Raw genomic sequence first — 17,046 nt, 5'->3', positions numbered from 1 at the left:
ACACTACAGCAGGCCATGATGCCCAATGACTGAAGTTTAGCAAAACAGTAGTGCAGTAGTGGACGAGAAATGATTACATAAATACTCAGGCTAAACCTACTAAAAAACCACGTACATCATATGCATATATTGTAACCTCACCGGGTCGAACCCGCAGTCCCCAAATGAAACTACATTGCTTTACGCACTGGACCATAAAGATCGCGACAAAGTATAAACACATACATGATTAGCACTTTATTTTTTTTCAAAATTTCAATGCAAACTTTGGTTACCTATGTCGTTTGACATGGTTATAAAAAAAAACCTCTGAAATTTGATAATTAAAATAAAAATATTTGGACTAGGTATATTCAGATACACAAACCTACGTTAATATAATATCTATCATCCTCTTGCAAATGACAGATAAATATTTTTTTTATTTAATTATGTGAAAAAGTGTCTCGAAACCCTACGATTTGTTGAATTTTTCTGATGTTTCTACTTAACACAGATAATAACTTATTAATTAATATTATCAGCTATTTGGTGGAAATAAATTTAAATTTTAATTGATTTCAGTTTTGTACCTACTATTTCATTTTAGTAATTTTTGAGACACAGGTTTCGCCTTTTGGGATCTTCAAGCACTATGCGCAATCACCATTAGCAAATACACACTGACAACTAATGCCTACAGTTAACTTTTATTTGTACAGTAATGTAATAGAATAAAAGAAGGTAAAAGCTATATTACGTATGAAAGGTTTCATCACTTTGCAAAACCCTCCGAAGGAAGATTAGAGAAGACCTTCGTAAATTCAATGTAAACCTCATACAAGCAATTGTGAAAGCAGGCAGAAGTCTAAACAAAAACAAGCAATGCTTGTCGATAGGAAAACGTCAAATCACAGCACTAAAAGCAAAAGATGGTTATATCGTCAGAAATTGGGAACACTTGTTAAGCCGAGTTGAAGAGTTCTACAGCGATCTCTACAGTGATGACACTGACAATACGACTATAGACTTAGATCTTCAGAGAAATGGAAATTCGGAAGACCATACTCCCGAAATTACATCCTGGGAAGTAACCCATGCTTTAAATTACATGAAAAGTGGGAAAGCTCCCGGGGAAGACGGTTTAACGATAGATATCCTCAAAAAAGCAGGAAAGGATGCAAATGAAGTACTTGCACAATTGTTCACAGCCTGCATATGCAAAGAGGATGTCCCGGAGGTATGGAAAAATGCCAGCATTGTCATTCTTCACAAAAAAGGTGACAGAGAAGACCTAGCAAATTATCGTCCAAGAAGTCTACTCCCTATTCTCTACAAGACGTTCACAAAAATTCTCTCAAACCGTCTGCAAAATGTACTAGACGAGAACCAACCGAGAGAACAAGCCGGATTTAGAGGAGGATACAGCACTATGGACCATATCCAAGTCGTCAGAGAAATCATAGAGCGGTACCAGGAATACAAACTGCCACTATGCATGGGTTTTATAGACTATGAGAAGGCGTTTGATTCGATAAAGAAATGTTCAATACTCGACGCACTCAGAAAACAAGGAATCCCTGGACGCTATATAAATATTTTCAATAATATATACAGTAGCGCAACAGCATCTGTAAATCTCCATAAACCATCGCGCAGATTTCCTATCAGCAAAGGAGTCCGACAAGGTGATACAATCTCACCTAAACTATTTACAGCTACCCTTGAAGACTTATTCAGGCAACTTGACTGGAATGACAAAGGGATCCCCATAAATGGAGAATACCTGAGTCATCTGCGCTTTGCCGATGACATAGTAATTTTCTCGCAAGACTCAGAAGACCTCCAAAGCAGAATGCAGGAACTCGCTGAAGTAAGCAACAAAGTAGGTTTGAAAATAAATGTAACAAAGACGAAAGTCATGTTCAACTGCTTTGCAGGACAAAAAGAGATCCTCATCAATGGCACTCAGCTCGAACAGGTGAAAAGCTACATCTATCTGGGACAACAAGTATCTATAGATGGATGTATATTTGATGAAATTGTTCGCAGAGTAAAGCTAGGCTGGAGTGCTTTTGGCCGCCTGAATAATGTCTTCAAAAGTGACCTTCCACTGTGCCTAAAGCGCAAAGTGTTCAACCAGTGTGTGCTTCCCGTGATGACATATGCGTGTGAAACATGGACCCTAAGTAAAAGAGAGATCCAGAAACTTAGAGTAGCACAACGTGGTATGGAGAGGTGCATGCTGGGCATAACGCGAAAGGACAAAAAGAGGAATGAGTGGATAAGGAAGCAGACAAGGGTTTGCGATGTAATAGAGTTTATTAAAAGCCTTAAATGGAGATGGGCTGGACACATAGCTCGAAGAAGAGACAATCGTTGGACAAATCTAGTCATCCAGTGGTATCCAAGAAGTACAAAACGTCCACAAGGTAGACCTAGAGGCCGCTGGATCGATGAAATGATAAAGTTCTGCGGAAGTACGTGGCAACGCAATGCACAGGACCGAGAGAAGTGGAAGAAACTTGAAGAGGCCTTCATCCAGCAGTGGATAGATTCAGGCTGATGATGATGATGATGAAATTACTATATAAACAAGCATTAACTGTATAACGAATCAGTCAGTATGTATTTTCCCCGGAAACTGGGGTCGCAAAAAATGACTCAAATTTAATGGAATAGTACAAAACTCAGATTATAACTTATTAATTGATTACAAAATGGTACTAAATATCTTGATATACCTACAAAAAAAACAAAAATATTTACAAGATAGAAAGAACTTTTTATATACAACGTTTTTAAATTTTTTGTTGAATTATATAAACTTGACTCGACTAGCTTAAACGATCAAAAAAATTGTACTTGATAGAAATAATGCTGAAATGTTATATTGATTTCCATAGTAACGCACGTATATATTAATATTAATAATTTAGTTGCTAGGACCCACTTAGTAACCAATAATAGTTTTACTTTTTACGGATTTCTTCCGAAATAACTTTTCATACAAAACAGAATTAACTGAAAATGAAATCAATTCTACTTAAAGATGGCTAAAAGTATTAAAAAATACATTGGCACCGTGTTCTGATATATTCTAAAAGTTTCAAATGACTAGCTAGTCGGGAAGTTAGCTAAAAATCAATTGCGAGATTTGTACCGGACAAGCAACCACCGGACAAATGAGTTGTCTAATTCCAAAAAGCGATAAGTCCATATTTTGTCAAAATCGAGAAAAAATGCGCACGTATTCTTTGTATAATTTTACACAATATATAATATTGATCTATAAATTCCAAAACGCGACATAATCCTACAAAAAGTCTCGATTTAATACAAAAAGCGCCAAGTACGTGTTTCATATTATTTAAAGCTTGGTTGATTTCGCGCGTGTTTAAGTCAACCAATAAGGGAACGTTCAATATTGAAAAGGGCGTCTCCCATGCTATAGCATCTGGTAAACTCATGACAGTGCCACGGAAATATATGCCTTATGCGGAATAAATTAAAAAGTGAGGTACAAGTAGCGCTACGTCCAATTTTATTTTGCCTATATTTATTACATTTAAGAGTTTATCGGCTGAAACAAATTGCCATTTGGTTCTAATTTTGACATAGAATACAACGGAAAAAATAATCTCACGTTAAAACAGATAATTGAAGCATGAAACATAAAAACGTTGTTTCCCGAAAATATTGAATTGTGGGTAATTACACTCCTCAAATAAGAATACGAGCTAAGAAAAACGTTGTAATAATAATAAAATACATTATGCATAAGTTAACGAGTTATTTAGGTCAGCAAACAGCAAACAAATACCACTATTCATATTGCATTACAAATAAGTATATATTAAATATAATATTCCTTAAATGCTCATTCTTAAACTTCTCAGTGGGTAGATGCGAGGTATTTTAACGCTATGATAGGTAATACATTCGCATATTATTATCTGTTTGACAGAATACAGTTTTGATTCATGTTTTGTCCGATAAACTGTGGCTATTAGAATGTCTGGGTATTAAATCGATATATTATTCTGAATATAAAGGTATTATAATAAAAATATTTCTTTGCTCACTTATGTAGCAATATTCTGAAAATTTTACAATATTATTATGAATCGTTGTTGTAGATTTTCTAGTAAATATAAAATACTAGTCATATAAAAAAAACTAAGTTATAAGTAATACATATTTGAATAAGTGGGCTTATATGCCTTAATTAACCGATTGTTAGACCTATAAAACCTATTTGACGTTGCATAACTACAGACAGGTGGTTTCCGTGTCGGTGGAATTTTAACAAAGGTGACAGTTGCTTGTTAAATAAACAGAAATCAAGTAACTATAGTTTTAAATATCATAACATTATTTCTAATTAAGGAAAAAATAGAAGCGATTGTCTAAGCAAACACGAAAGACTAGCAGTGTTAAACATGCTTTATTGAGTTATTTATATAGTATTGAAGATAGCTTGAAACATATTGTACACACGCATTAAGGGTGAGAATCAGACTATAGATACATCGTGAGAACAGTGTCCTTAGGAATATAATATGCAATATAAAACAGTTACCTACCTGATAAGTTTAATTTTAAATAATCAATACGTATATATCTAAAACATTCAAAATATTTTTTTTTATAAAAAGAGGTAACAATTAAAAAAGCATATATTGATAGGACATCGTAATTCATGTTCTTAATAAACCATTTATTTCATTCAACGAAGAATTCATTAGATATGAGAATATATTATTCCATATATTATTGAACATACATAACTTGAAAACACCTCAGATATCATCTTCATCAGCCGGGGTCAATCCACTGCTGGATGAAGGCTTCCCCATGCTTCTTTCAACATTATCGGTCCTGTGTCGTTCGCTGCCACGTATTTCCGCCGAACTTTACCAGTTCGTCAATCCAGCGGTTTTTAGGGCGACCCTGTGGCCGTTTCGTGCCCCTTGGGTACCACTGGATGACGGCGTTTGTCCAGCGGCCGTCCTTTCGTTCAATGTTCCCCGCCCATTTCCATTTTAGCTGTTTGGCAACGTCTATTACATCGCGTACTCCTGTCTGCTTCCTAACCCATTCGTTTCTCTTACGGTCCTTTCGCGTGATGCCCAACATACACCTCCCCATGGCTTGCTGTGCTACTCTTAGCCTTTGGAAATCTTTCGTGTTGAGGGTCCACGTCTCGCAGCCATACGTGAGCACGGGTAGCACACATTGGTCGAACACCCTACGCTTAAGACACAATGGTAGGTCGCTCTTGAAGACTGACACCTCAGATATACCCGTAGAAAAAATCACATTTGAAAAAACTTCATTTCTCGATGGGATTTGAACCCGTATATGCTTTGACCAAGTAAACTACGCTGAATTAAGCTAAGTTGTTGAAATATAAATATTAGTCTTCTGAATTGCTTTTATGAATCAGGCTATAATAATAATATGATATGCGATAATTAGCATATAAAAAAAGTAATCTGTCATGGAATATGCAATTCTTCATACCTCACCTCTCCTGCAAATGGCTTTGAATGGCTTATCAGCCCATTTAAGCAGCGTTTTTCAACATTTTGAAGCAGCGGAATTTATTGTGCGCATCACAATTGCCTGCTTTCGAGTATTTGACAAGTTGGTGGCATTAAAACCACCCCCTTCCCCTCAAACACCACACCAACCCTGTCTACTTGATGCCGCGATTTATGAGAGGATGAATGTTTAGATCTGTGCTTCTCAAATTGGCCAACTCCTTTTTCATTTATTATATTATTACAAATGCATTTTTATAACTCTTTAAATTCTTAATTGATTACTTTTTTTATTCAACAAATAATTCACCAGATTTAAGAATGTAACATTCTAATTATTGAACACACATAATTTTGAAAACACTTCTGAGAAAATATATTATAACCAATAGAAAAAATCTTTTAAAAAAAAGTAAGACACAGTCAAACCTGCATCTCTCGGGTTTCGCGCTCACGCACATATACCACTATTCTATAGGTACCATACTTAATTACGACAAATTTTAATATTACATTTTAATATTTATATTAGAAAGTATACTAAGAGCCACTAGTTTATAAATTTTATAAAGTAAAGTTACTTCCCTACGTTATAAATCACCATTACTGTGGAACCGGTAGGCGGTTAGAACATTTTACTACTACAATTTACCCACTCCTACTCTCTACTCTATCGCTTGTTTTTCCTAACCTCACCAAAAATATTTATTATTAATAACAATATTGAGGTGCCGATAATCTAACACACTCGGCTTAAACATTTGCACACAAACTTTTAAACAAAACCAGTTTTGTACGAATCCATTTCGAATTGTTTCCATTTAAAACTGGCAATTGACCAAACGTTTCTATTTTGTTATTCCCAAGTACAAAATAAAACCCTCCAACAGTAGGGTATACGTAGTGCACTTTTTTTGCACTTTTTGCTACACTGATACGCCTCTTTGCCTGATTACCTCACATAAACTGAGGTTAAATGATATTTACTTGTATATAATATAATATGTAGTAATAAATTAATAAATATATAATATTATATGTATGAAAAAAAAAATATTTTTGGAATATATTACATCATTGTCATAATAGAGCCGGCGTGCAAAGTTATGAAGCATATTCTCTATCAGGTTGCTTAAATTATGCGTAGGTATTACTTTGAGTTTGAAAATGTTCGAAAAAGAATATTACGTTAAACATTTTTTATGAAAACATTGATGATCATACTAACCGATAATAAAAAAAAATTGTAATACTTTTACTATCTTTTTGAGGACTTTATAATAAATAATTTTGTTTGTTTTCCATGTTTTTTTCATTTATAATATTTTATCCACTCCCTGTCATACTTAAAGTAATAATTTTGTATGAATATTAATGATTTTTTGAATAGAGATAACTCAAAAAGTGTTCAAAATATTGTAGTTTTAAACAGCAACAACTTATAAAATGGTCTAAAACTACTATTTTTTGTATCAAATTATATATTTTTTGCAATTGATTTAAAAAAAGGGTATTTAAGTATTTATTATAATGTAAAAAATTCATAGAGTAATATGATATCGTCACTGTTCTGGCAGAAGACACTAATTCGAAAAAATTACATATTGAGTTAGTTATACCAAAATGTTCCTTATTTCAAACTTTACCGTCTGGAAACCTTCTTAATAAATAAACAGTTTTTATTTTAAAGTCATCCTTTTTACGATAACTTAATAAACTCACATGATAGACCATTTCAAACATTTTAACAATTTCAAAGTAAAATTACTCAAAACTAGTATTCTCCAGTTAGTGTGTTCTGCCAGAACAGATACGATATATTTGATATGTTTGAACGATATTCAAATATTAAAACATCTCAAAACAACGTTTTTTTTGGGTTGTTACTGTTCAATACTGGCCCGTCGATATAATATGTATAGGTATGTCAATATTTATAACATTACAAATAAACTTAAATTTTAAACTGAAACGTGATAAACTAATTTTGTGAATCAGTATTAACATTTATTTTTGAGAAGCCCCTCTATTGACGATGTATTTTGCACTTGACGAGAAGTCTGGGAGAATTCTTTATCCTGTGAGATACTGTCTGAGTAATGCCTCTGGGCTGATCGAACAATCATGACCACTTCTTTTTACTGGGGGATTCATTCGACACTTTGGATTCAAACACTCTACTATACGAGTTGTATCTTCTCTACGATACACCTTATACTGGCGTAGCAGAGGGTCTACGAAGCGTAGAGGTATCATTAAAAAACACCCTCATTAACATTAGTTTTGAATAAATAATGTAATAATGATTTATTTAAAACAGACGCATTGAGCACATAACAAATTATTAATTCAAGACGTTCACAACATGACATTTAGAATAAAAAGTACTACAAGAAAATCAACTAAAGAAAAAACAAGGTATAGAAAAAAAATCGGTGTGTGTACTTATGTACGCGCGTTAGAAGTTATACTTCTTTGGCGTAACAAAACAAAAATAAAACTTGTGATAACCTAGATTCTTCGACTAGCTCTTAATTATATTGTTAAATTACACACTCAACTTCTTGTGCTTATTGGAGCGCCGTTGGTTTATTTCTATACACTATATACTTATATTACTAAATTTTATAATTATTTCTCATTGTTTTTATTTTTAAAGTAACAACTGTCACTCTGACGTTTAATCGTTTGTTTACGTATGAATTGCAAATGGCAGGCAATAATAAATTCGTTGCCAACGGAAAAATTTTACTACCAAACTTGCGTTTGTATACAGCTGACTGATTCGCAGTTAACTTCATACTGTCGCGCACTTTTGTAACTCTCAATTTCAAAAATAATTTTATAGAAAAAAAACAACAACAATAAAATAGAATTTTAAAAACAGAATGCACAATGCATCGCTGTAAATGTCTACATCTCTAGGGAGTGCATTGACCAGCCGTATGGCCCTCGCTATTGGTGCTTGGTGACCCTGACACGAGGAAACAGCTTTCACCCAAAATAGGTCATGCTGCGACCACGCATGTAATTGACGGGTGCATAAAATTCAAATTTTCCAGAATATCGGGATTGGAAACTTTACCACATGAGAGCAGGGAAAATGCTTTACGAGCAGCCGTAACCTAGTGCTTTAAGATAATGAAAGGCGAGCATGCCTTGATGGTGATGCGTTACGCATTTTTGTTAGGTACTATAATATTGTGTCATGTACACTTATGTAATTTCGGAAGACCAGTTGACTGTATGGGTCGCCATGGATTTAGCTGCCGGAAAAGTGCTATTCTCCCATCAATGATGTGATCCGTCGACCTTTGGTTTCGTTGGGATTTCATCAAGGCAGAAGTCTCTTAATGTATCTGTCAACAAGATGGCAAGCGGAGTGATGATACGATGAGTCCACGGAAGAAAGGTAAATGTATTGTTTAGGATGCTACTGTGGTGGATATACTCACGATATCTCGCCAGAATACGTCAGTTGAATCGTCCCGTCCGGTTGTAACAAACCCTGTCACCAAATTATATCGTCTGTCCCTTGGGTTTTGAGACATTTGAATATTTAGAACTCTCTGCTTTGAAGATAGTGGCTGAAGTTGATCGTCGATTGACTGATAAAACATGTGAGTGCAGTATCTGCGACAGCAAATAAACAAAGAAAGCCAAAGAGGTAATGCAGTCACTATTTTATGTACTCTTGAAGTATCCAGAGCACTGGAGGAGATATTTTAAATACTAGGGGAAACTTACGGAATGTATATTTTTTTATAAATAATGCTACTATAGTGTATGTATATATTAATAATTTCACATATAATTTATGCAATATACGGTGCAAATAAACTAAAACAATTTAATATATATATACAACCAGACAACCTGGAGAGGCTGGTGGTTTCGGGTGGCCTCCAGGGAAGGCGAAGCAGAGGAAGAGCGTCTGCGCGCTGGAGCGGCCAAGTGAAAGGGGGCACCATTCGTTCTGCCCTGAGAGAAGCGGAAGATCGAGAAGGATGGAAAGTCTTGGTCGCTCAAAGGATCGCAAAATTAAAAAGTGGTCACGATCCTCGGCCATGAATGTACGACCAAGAAGAATAATATATATTTATATAACATTGTTAATATAGTTATGTGTCCGATGTGTTTGAATGTTCCTAGCAATTTATTTGTCTTGTATTTTGCAAACTTATCGATGAATCTAGCTATTTCATCATACTATCGCACTTTCCAACAGCGTACTATCTCTATCAATATTTAATATAATTAGGGATATTGCGTTTTCTCACTTATGCTCACATGGGTTCCTTTATGCCCTCACTGCTATATTATCGATATAATATAAATAACACTTAGGAGCGGAATGCACAATCTAAGATTTCGATCCTAAGGATAAGTCGCCGAAAAGCATGACTTAACTATAGACAATCCTGAGTATAGAGTTAAGGAATCCTTAACCATAGACTACTTTTGTTATGAACACGCCCCCTTCTGTATTTTTATTTACCACTGACAGCTGCTGTCAAAGTAAATTCGCATGTCTATAAAACAGTCCATACACTCAAATTCATTTAACAATGTATCTTAATATGGATATTGATAGTGTTAATTCGTTTGGTATGTACTTGCAGAATATTATTTTACTTTTATACGCCAGCCCGCAGAAATACAAAATGCCAGGTGAAGAATGACACTTGACGCTAGTGTTACCATGTTAAAAAAATATCTTACGGTGCCTGTGGAATCACGTATAATGACTTATAACGGAAACATAATATATGAGTATTATAATTAAATATTAATATGTATTTATAGTTATTGCATATATAAAATGCAGTTGTCATATTTTTGTCATCGTTTGACAATTATAAAATAATTTACCTAAACTATAGGAAAGAGAATTTTTAAATATGGTATTATTTTCAATAGAAATGATCTTAACTTAGGACAATGTTTCTGCATAGTGTTTTCTGCTAAGGAAATTTTAGTTATGACAAATTTTTCTGCATTCCGCTCTAGGTTTGTAAAAAAACACTGTCTATTTTATTTGTAATAATTGTAATATCCTACCATCTAACCCAGACCCATACCACACCTAGTCTTAATCAGACATATTTTAAGGTACTAATAAGCATCTGCAATCTTTTTTAGGCCTTGGGAACTGTCCCGCAAAACTGAAGTCGCCACCAATTGAAGTGTGTTTTGACCTTAATTAAAATTTTAATAATTCAATTATTTTATAAATTTCAAATAAATATTGGAAAAGGTACGTTCAAAAGCAAAGTGAATGCGTAAAAGAAAGCTTCGCACACAGAATATACCTACTTAATTGATTTAATATAATATATTAAGTTAACTAAATTTTCTATTCATATCTTTAAGAGAAAAATATATCTGCCATTGAAAAAGAAAATGGTAGATGGGGAAGACGGTGTACATTGATACACGGAGCACATTGATTCACATGACGTAATATATCGAGTTTTGGCATTGCTATAAGGATGAAATTTTTACTAATAGATCGCAATACTGGTACTGATTTTACCATAAATCTAACTACCATCAAATGACGCCGACATTGTGACACAATATGTCTTTGGTGATGTTAACAGTTTTATTTTCTCTGAAATCTTTATGAAATTAACACAGTTAATAGTTTTTTGGTAGGTTTATTTATTTAAGTAACCCATTTTTAAGATACGTCAAATCAAATTATATTTTTGGAGAGTGAATACATATTTTTAAATTAGTTCGCGTGCCGGGGCACGAAAAAATGATACGTATTAATAATATTATATTATACAATTATTGTATTGCTAAGTTCAGTGACGAATATCTGTTTATTTTATAACATGAAGATCGTTCACATACATACATCGCGTACACGTACATACAAAAAATAGAGATAACGAATATTAATGAGAGGGATTTGAAACCTGGAATACAATCAGTTCAGTAAAAAAATGTAATATGTTTTTGAAAGTATTAATATATATCTGTACGTTAGAGGATTAGCCACGGAAGTCCAGTTTTTACCGTTTCTGAGTTAAATATGCAGAAAATTTTCTTTTATTTCATTACACAAATGAATGAAACACTGAAGTCCATAAGTAGTAAATTAACCGATATAGCTAATTAATAAATCACTGAAGTCCAATTCTCTTTAGTGCATAAACAGCGGGTGTCCTTTTTACGATGTTTATGCTATAAAATAATGTTAATAAACCATTATAATAATTCCATAAACACGGAAGTCCAACAAACGTTAGGTAGGTACGTATTATCTTACTATAATTTTCGTTTTTCGAGATTTCGACAAAATTTTGACAGTAGACGGGAGCTGACGAGCTGGAGTGCGTGGTCGGGGTCTCATATTTCAGATTTAACCCGTTGCATCCCGGGGACAGTTTTACGGTTTTTACGGAAAAAAAGTCGCCGCGTACAAGGTCTTGAAACGCGGAAGTTAATGCTGCAACCCCCATTTTTATTAAAAATGTCGCTAGAATGTGTACATTTAAAAAATATTGGCGTTTATTTCAGCTTGATGGAGATCAAATGGCAAAGTTAGATTAGAAAAACTAATAACCGCCAGGTTGGCGCGGGCGACGTGTTACGCGTAGATCGGAATGCTTCACTCACGGACAATAATTGTATGTAGTGGCATCAGAGCCGGAGTGCGTGGTCGGAGTCCCGAAATTCAGTTTTAACCCGTTGTACCCCGGGGACGCATCGGAGCCGGAGTGCGTGGTCGGGTTCTCGAATTTCAGTTTTAATCCGTTGCACTCCGGGGACAGCCCGGGGGCTTGCAACAGAAAATTACCAGTATAAAAGTAATAATGGTTGACTTGGAGAAGTGTTTACCTACTCCATATAGTTTCCATCTGAGAAAATTGTGGACTCTGAATTTTACAATTTACGATGATGCAAGTGGTGAGTGAGACACAACACTGATGTGGATGAAATAAAAAGTGGAAGGGGTGGCAATAAGATCGGCTGCTGCTTGATGAAATGGGCATCTAGCAATGTTTTAGCAAATATTGAAGAGCTGACGATTTGGTATGATAATTAATTGCCCTGGCCAAAATAGGAATATCATCATTATTTTTTCATATACCTGGTTTCTGAAAACCATTCCTACGCTGAAAATCATAAATCACAAATTCCTATTACGAGGCCATACACACATGGAGATAAACACTGACCACTCTATAACAGAACGTCAAAAAAGATGCTGAACGGTATGCAGATTGTTACTCCATGAGATTGGGTTCAGTTTGTAGGGACATGTAAAAGAAACAAGTCTTTTAAAGTTATTAACATGGAGTTAAATGATATAAACAATTATTGCTCTTTGTATGCATCATCTTCAGCTCCTTTTGTGGCTCAAAAAAAGAATATTGATGGCACACCTTTTTCCCTTTTTTATTTATATAATTATATTAAGATGGCGCTGGTTATCTACATTATAAGGCGAAGTTCTCCGATGAAGATTTCCAAACTGTGGACCTCCGACCTCCTCGCTCGCCGTAAAACGCCGCAAACTTTTTAAAGCTGACAAATTTTCCCCCGTAGATACCAAGTCGCAATGGCCGACCGGTCCAACTGAGGGTCAAACCGACTTGAGAAGCTCTTCCCTTTCAACCGACATAATATGGGGACACTCTCAGAGGATCCTGCAATTCGGCACATAAGCAAGTCGGAGATTCTATTAGACCAAGAGCTTCAAAGCAAAACCACCGTGTCCGGTTAAGATCTGCAAACTGTGAAACAATGGATATTTCCAGAATTTCAAGAATTTTATGATAGAATTCCACATAATTCCTCATCAGCTGATGTCCCGGAGAACGACCAGGTGTAATTCTCATTGCGTTGATTTTTTTCTAGAGCAATAATAAATTTCAAATAATCTTGTACTTATGTAAATTAAAAAATATATAATTCCTTTTCATATTTAGACTTACTGAAACATTTTGTGTATTTATAATAAAATAATTATTAATAATATGATGCACAGGAAATAAAAATAATTTATACCTACCTATATGGACTTCCGTGTATTATCTATAGGTGAAGTATTGCTTAGTGGTACTTCTACATTATGTGTTAGAACATAAAACACGGAAGTCCATTAATTTAATAATTCTAAATAATTTGGTATTTCTATCTATACTATGGTCAAATTTTTTTTTTATTATGAATAATACCGTTTACAGACCCTAATTACTATAGTTCTTTAAAAAGTTATAGAGTTTCAAACATTTAACCTACACTAAAATCACTCTCCTGAACAAAAGTCCAAACGTGACTTCCGTGGTTCGTCCTCTAACGTATTGATATTATTTACTTATTTATTTTGAGATATGAATGTACAAAAATCGTATCAATGTGCCCCGTATTCCTCTAATTAGTATTTTGTTCTAGTGGGAAAATTTTCTCATGAGCATTAAGGAAAGCTCAATTATTTACTAATGATAAGAGTATCGGAATCTCTTTGAAATCTTGCAAATCACTGTTACCTAATCAAGGTTTCTTGTTAAATTAATCTTCTTGTCTATTATCTCTTCGATTTTTTATACACATATCCGTATATTATATGATTACAGAAGAAAATTTTATCGTTATTTCTAATAATAATTGAGACATATCTCAGCAAAAAGACATGTAATGTAGAAAATATTTTTTTCGTCTGATGTCGTTTATTTTTTGCCCCTATTTTTATTCACTTAATGTGTAAAGGCTTTTTACATATTATCGATTGGTAACGGAAACCATGTTTATCATAAACATTGATTTTCTTTCTTCTGCCTCGTAATTGTTGGAAACCATGGTTGCATGGTTTCAAATCAAGGTTAACAAAAGACAGTTGCCACAATTCTTCCACGGTGTCAGTATCTCTCCAAATCTCTATTTCAACCTCCATATTTTGTTAATAGTATTGAATTAAACTAATACATCATTTAACATACATAATTTGAAAACATCTCATGCATATACTTACTAGAAAAAATCATTTTTAGAAAAAAAAATACGACACCCAACGGGACCTGTACCTGGATTCAATGTGCTTTAGCGCCAATGTGCTTTTCCAATTAAACTACAGGCATCCTACTTAATTTCGATAAATTTAACTAGTAGTTCTTACATGAAATGCTTATCAAATTGCGTTACAATGTTGGCAATTAATTCCTCACTCCATTGTTTAGTTTTTATAACGGACATATTTTCTTTTATTCAACGAATAAGACGCAAGATTTGAGAATGTAACATTCTGTTATATTGAACATAAACCATTTGAAAACATCTCATGCATATAGGTACTCACTATAAAAAATCTTATTTAGGAAAAAAATACGTCACCCGACGAAACATGAACCTGTAACTGTTGGATTTGCACCAATGTGCTTTTCCAATTAAGGTACGGGCATCCTACTTAATTACGACAAATTTAACTAGTAGCTGTTCTTACGTGAAATCTTTATCAAAATGCGTTAATATGATGGCTATTGGTTTTTGTATATTAAAATAAGGTACTTATATATAAATTAATTCCTTAATTACTAACCGACGACATGTATCACTCAATTATTTTGTTTTTATAACGTACTTAGACTTTCTAATAATTCAATAAACCATGTCTTTTATTCAACGAATAAGACACAAGATTTGAGAATGTAACATTCTATAATATATTGAACATACATAATTTGAAAACATCTCATGCATATACCCACTATAAAAAATCGTATTTAGAAAACAATACGACACCCGACGGAGCATGAATCTGTAACTGTTGGATTCGCGCTAGTGTGCTTTTCCAATTAAGCTACCAATTAAGTCCCGTCGGGTGTCAGGGATTTTTTCTAGTGGGTATTACGCATGAGATGTTTTCAAATAACAATAATATCTAATAATTGTTTATTAATTTCATAAAATTAATAATAATATTAAGTGATGATGTTTTATTGTTGTGAATAATAATATAATGTAGATTATTCATAGTGAGGACAATTAATTGGGACACAAATTTATTATTCAATGAATTTTTATTTAATTTAAAACAGATTGATTTTTAACAAAGGATACAATTGTTTTGTTTTTCGTTATTGTAGCAAATTGACGGTTCTTTTTACTAACTATTTGTCACAAAATAAAAAGAGGCCATTGTTTTTTTTATCTGCAGTAATTTTCAATTGTACAGAATATTGTTCATTGAAAAATATTCTGAAATTCGAATAAAATGTGTTCGTATTTTTTTATAATCTGACAGTTTACTATGATTGTCATAATAAAAGTATAACAATAACAATATTTCGTATCGGTAGGTATAAGAAAAAAATATTATAAAGATACTTTATTAAAATATATTATATAGCTACTTAATACTAAATATATAATATATGGCCATGCGGAAAGTGTTTAAGGGGGAGACGCATGCCAGCAGAGAACCTAGCGGAAATATACGAAGCTTGCAATTTGAGATTTTTTTTTGATAATTTACAATTTAAACTGTATTAATTAATAAATATGTATCCGAAAACATTAAAAAGATTTTTTATTTTTTTTTGAACTTAAAGATAAACTTACAATCGTAAAAAAAATGTAATAAAATGTGAATTCGTTGCAGGGTCAAATCTTATTATTGCATTATATTTTATGGTAATAATTATCATTAAAATTTAGTTTATTAAGTTTTAGATTTTCTGTCGTTTAGATTTTTGACTAATTCATCGTTTTAATATTTTTTTGTATTTATTTTTAAAAACATCGATTTTTATAAAAATATAAATGTGTATAACTTGAAATCCTTTTTATTTATATCAACTTGAGCTTGAGCAATATTGGGACCATATCTAAATAAGGTTTTATATAATGAAAAGGATTTCAAGTTATACACATTTATATTTTTATAAAAATCAATGTTTTTTAAAATGAATAAAAAATTCTGTATGAGGAAAAATTGAAAATTAATAAACTAAATTTTAATAATAAATATGACCATAAAATATAATGTAATAATAACGTAACCGTGGACATAAAAATGTAAGTAACAAATTCAGATGTTTTTTACTATAATTATTGCAAGTTTATCTTTGACTTAAAATAAAATATTTTTATTTTTAATTGTATCAGATACATAATATTTATTTATTAATACAGTTGAAATTGTAAATTATCAAAAAAATGTCTCAAATTGCAAGCTTCGTATTTTTCCGCTAGGTGCCTCTGTTGGTATAAGCACCCCCCTTAAGGTATATTCTATTTGCGAATGAAATTTAATTAAAAATATTGCAAATACTCTAATGCCCATTGCCAATAATTTTTAGCATTTAAATTTTCCAACTAGGGAATGATCCGATATTGACAAAAAAGCTTCGATAATGGGTATCGTATCGGATTACAAATGTCGAAGTATAGAGACGTCTTATTTGACGGCCCTAGTTACGACTAAAAATAATATAAAAGTACTTAATAATTAATATCTGCCTTATGCAAATTTATTCTTGTTTTTTTTCATGGTATTGTTGAATCT

The sequence above is a fragment of the Rhyacophila brunnea genome, unplaced genomic scaffold (genome assembly GCF_057557595.1).
Source record: "Rhyacophila brunnea isolate RB1 unplaced genomic scaffold, BYU_Rbru_1.0 scaffold_18, whole genome shotgun sequence".
NCBI lineage: Eukaryota > Metazoa > Arthropoda > Insecta > Trichoptera > Rhyacophilidae > Rhyacophila > Rhyacophila brunnea.
Note: the sequence above shows the minus strand (reverse complement) of the source record.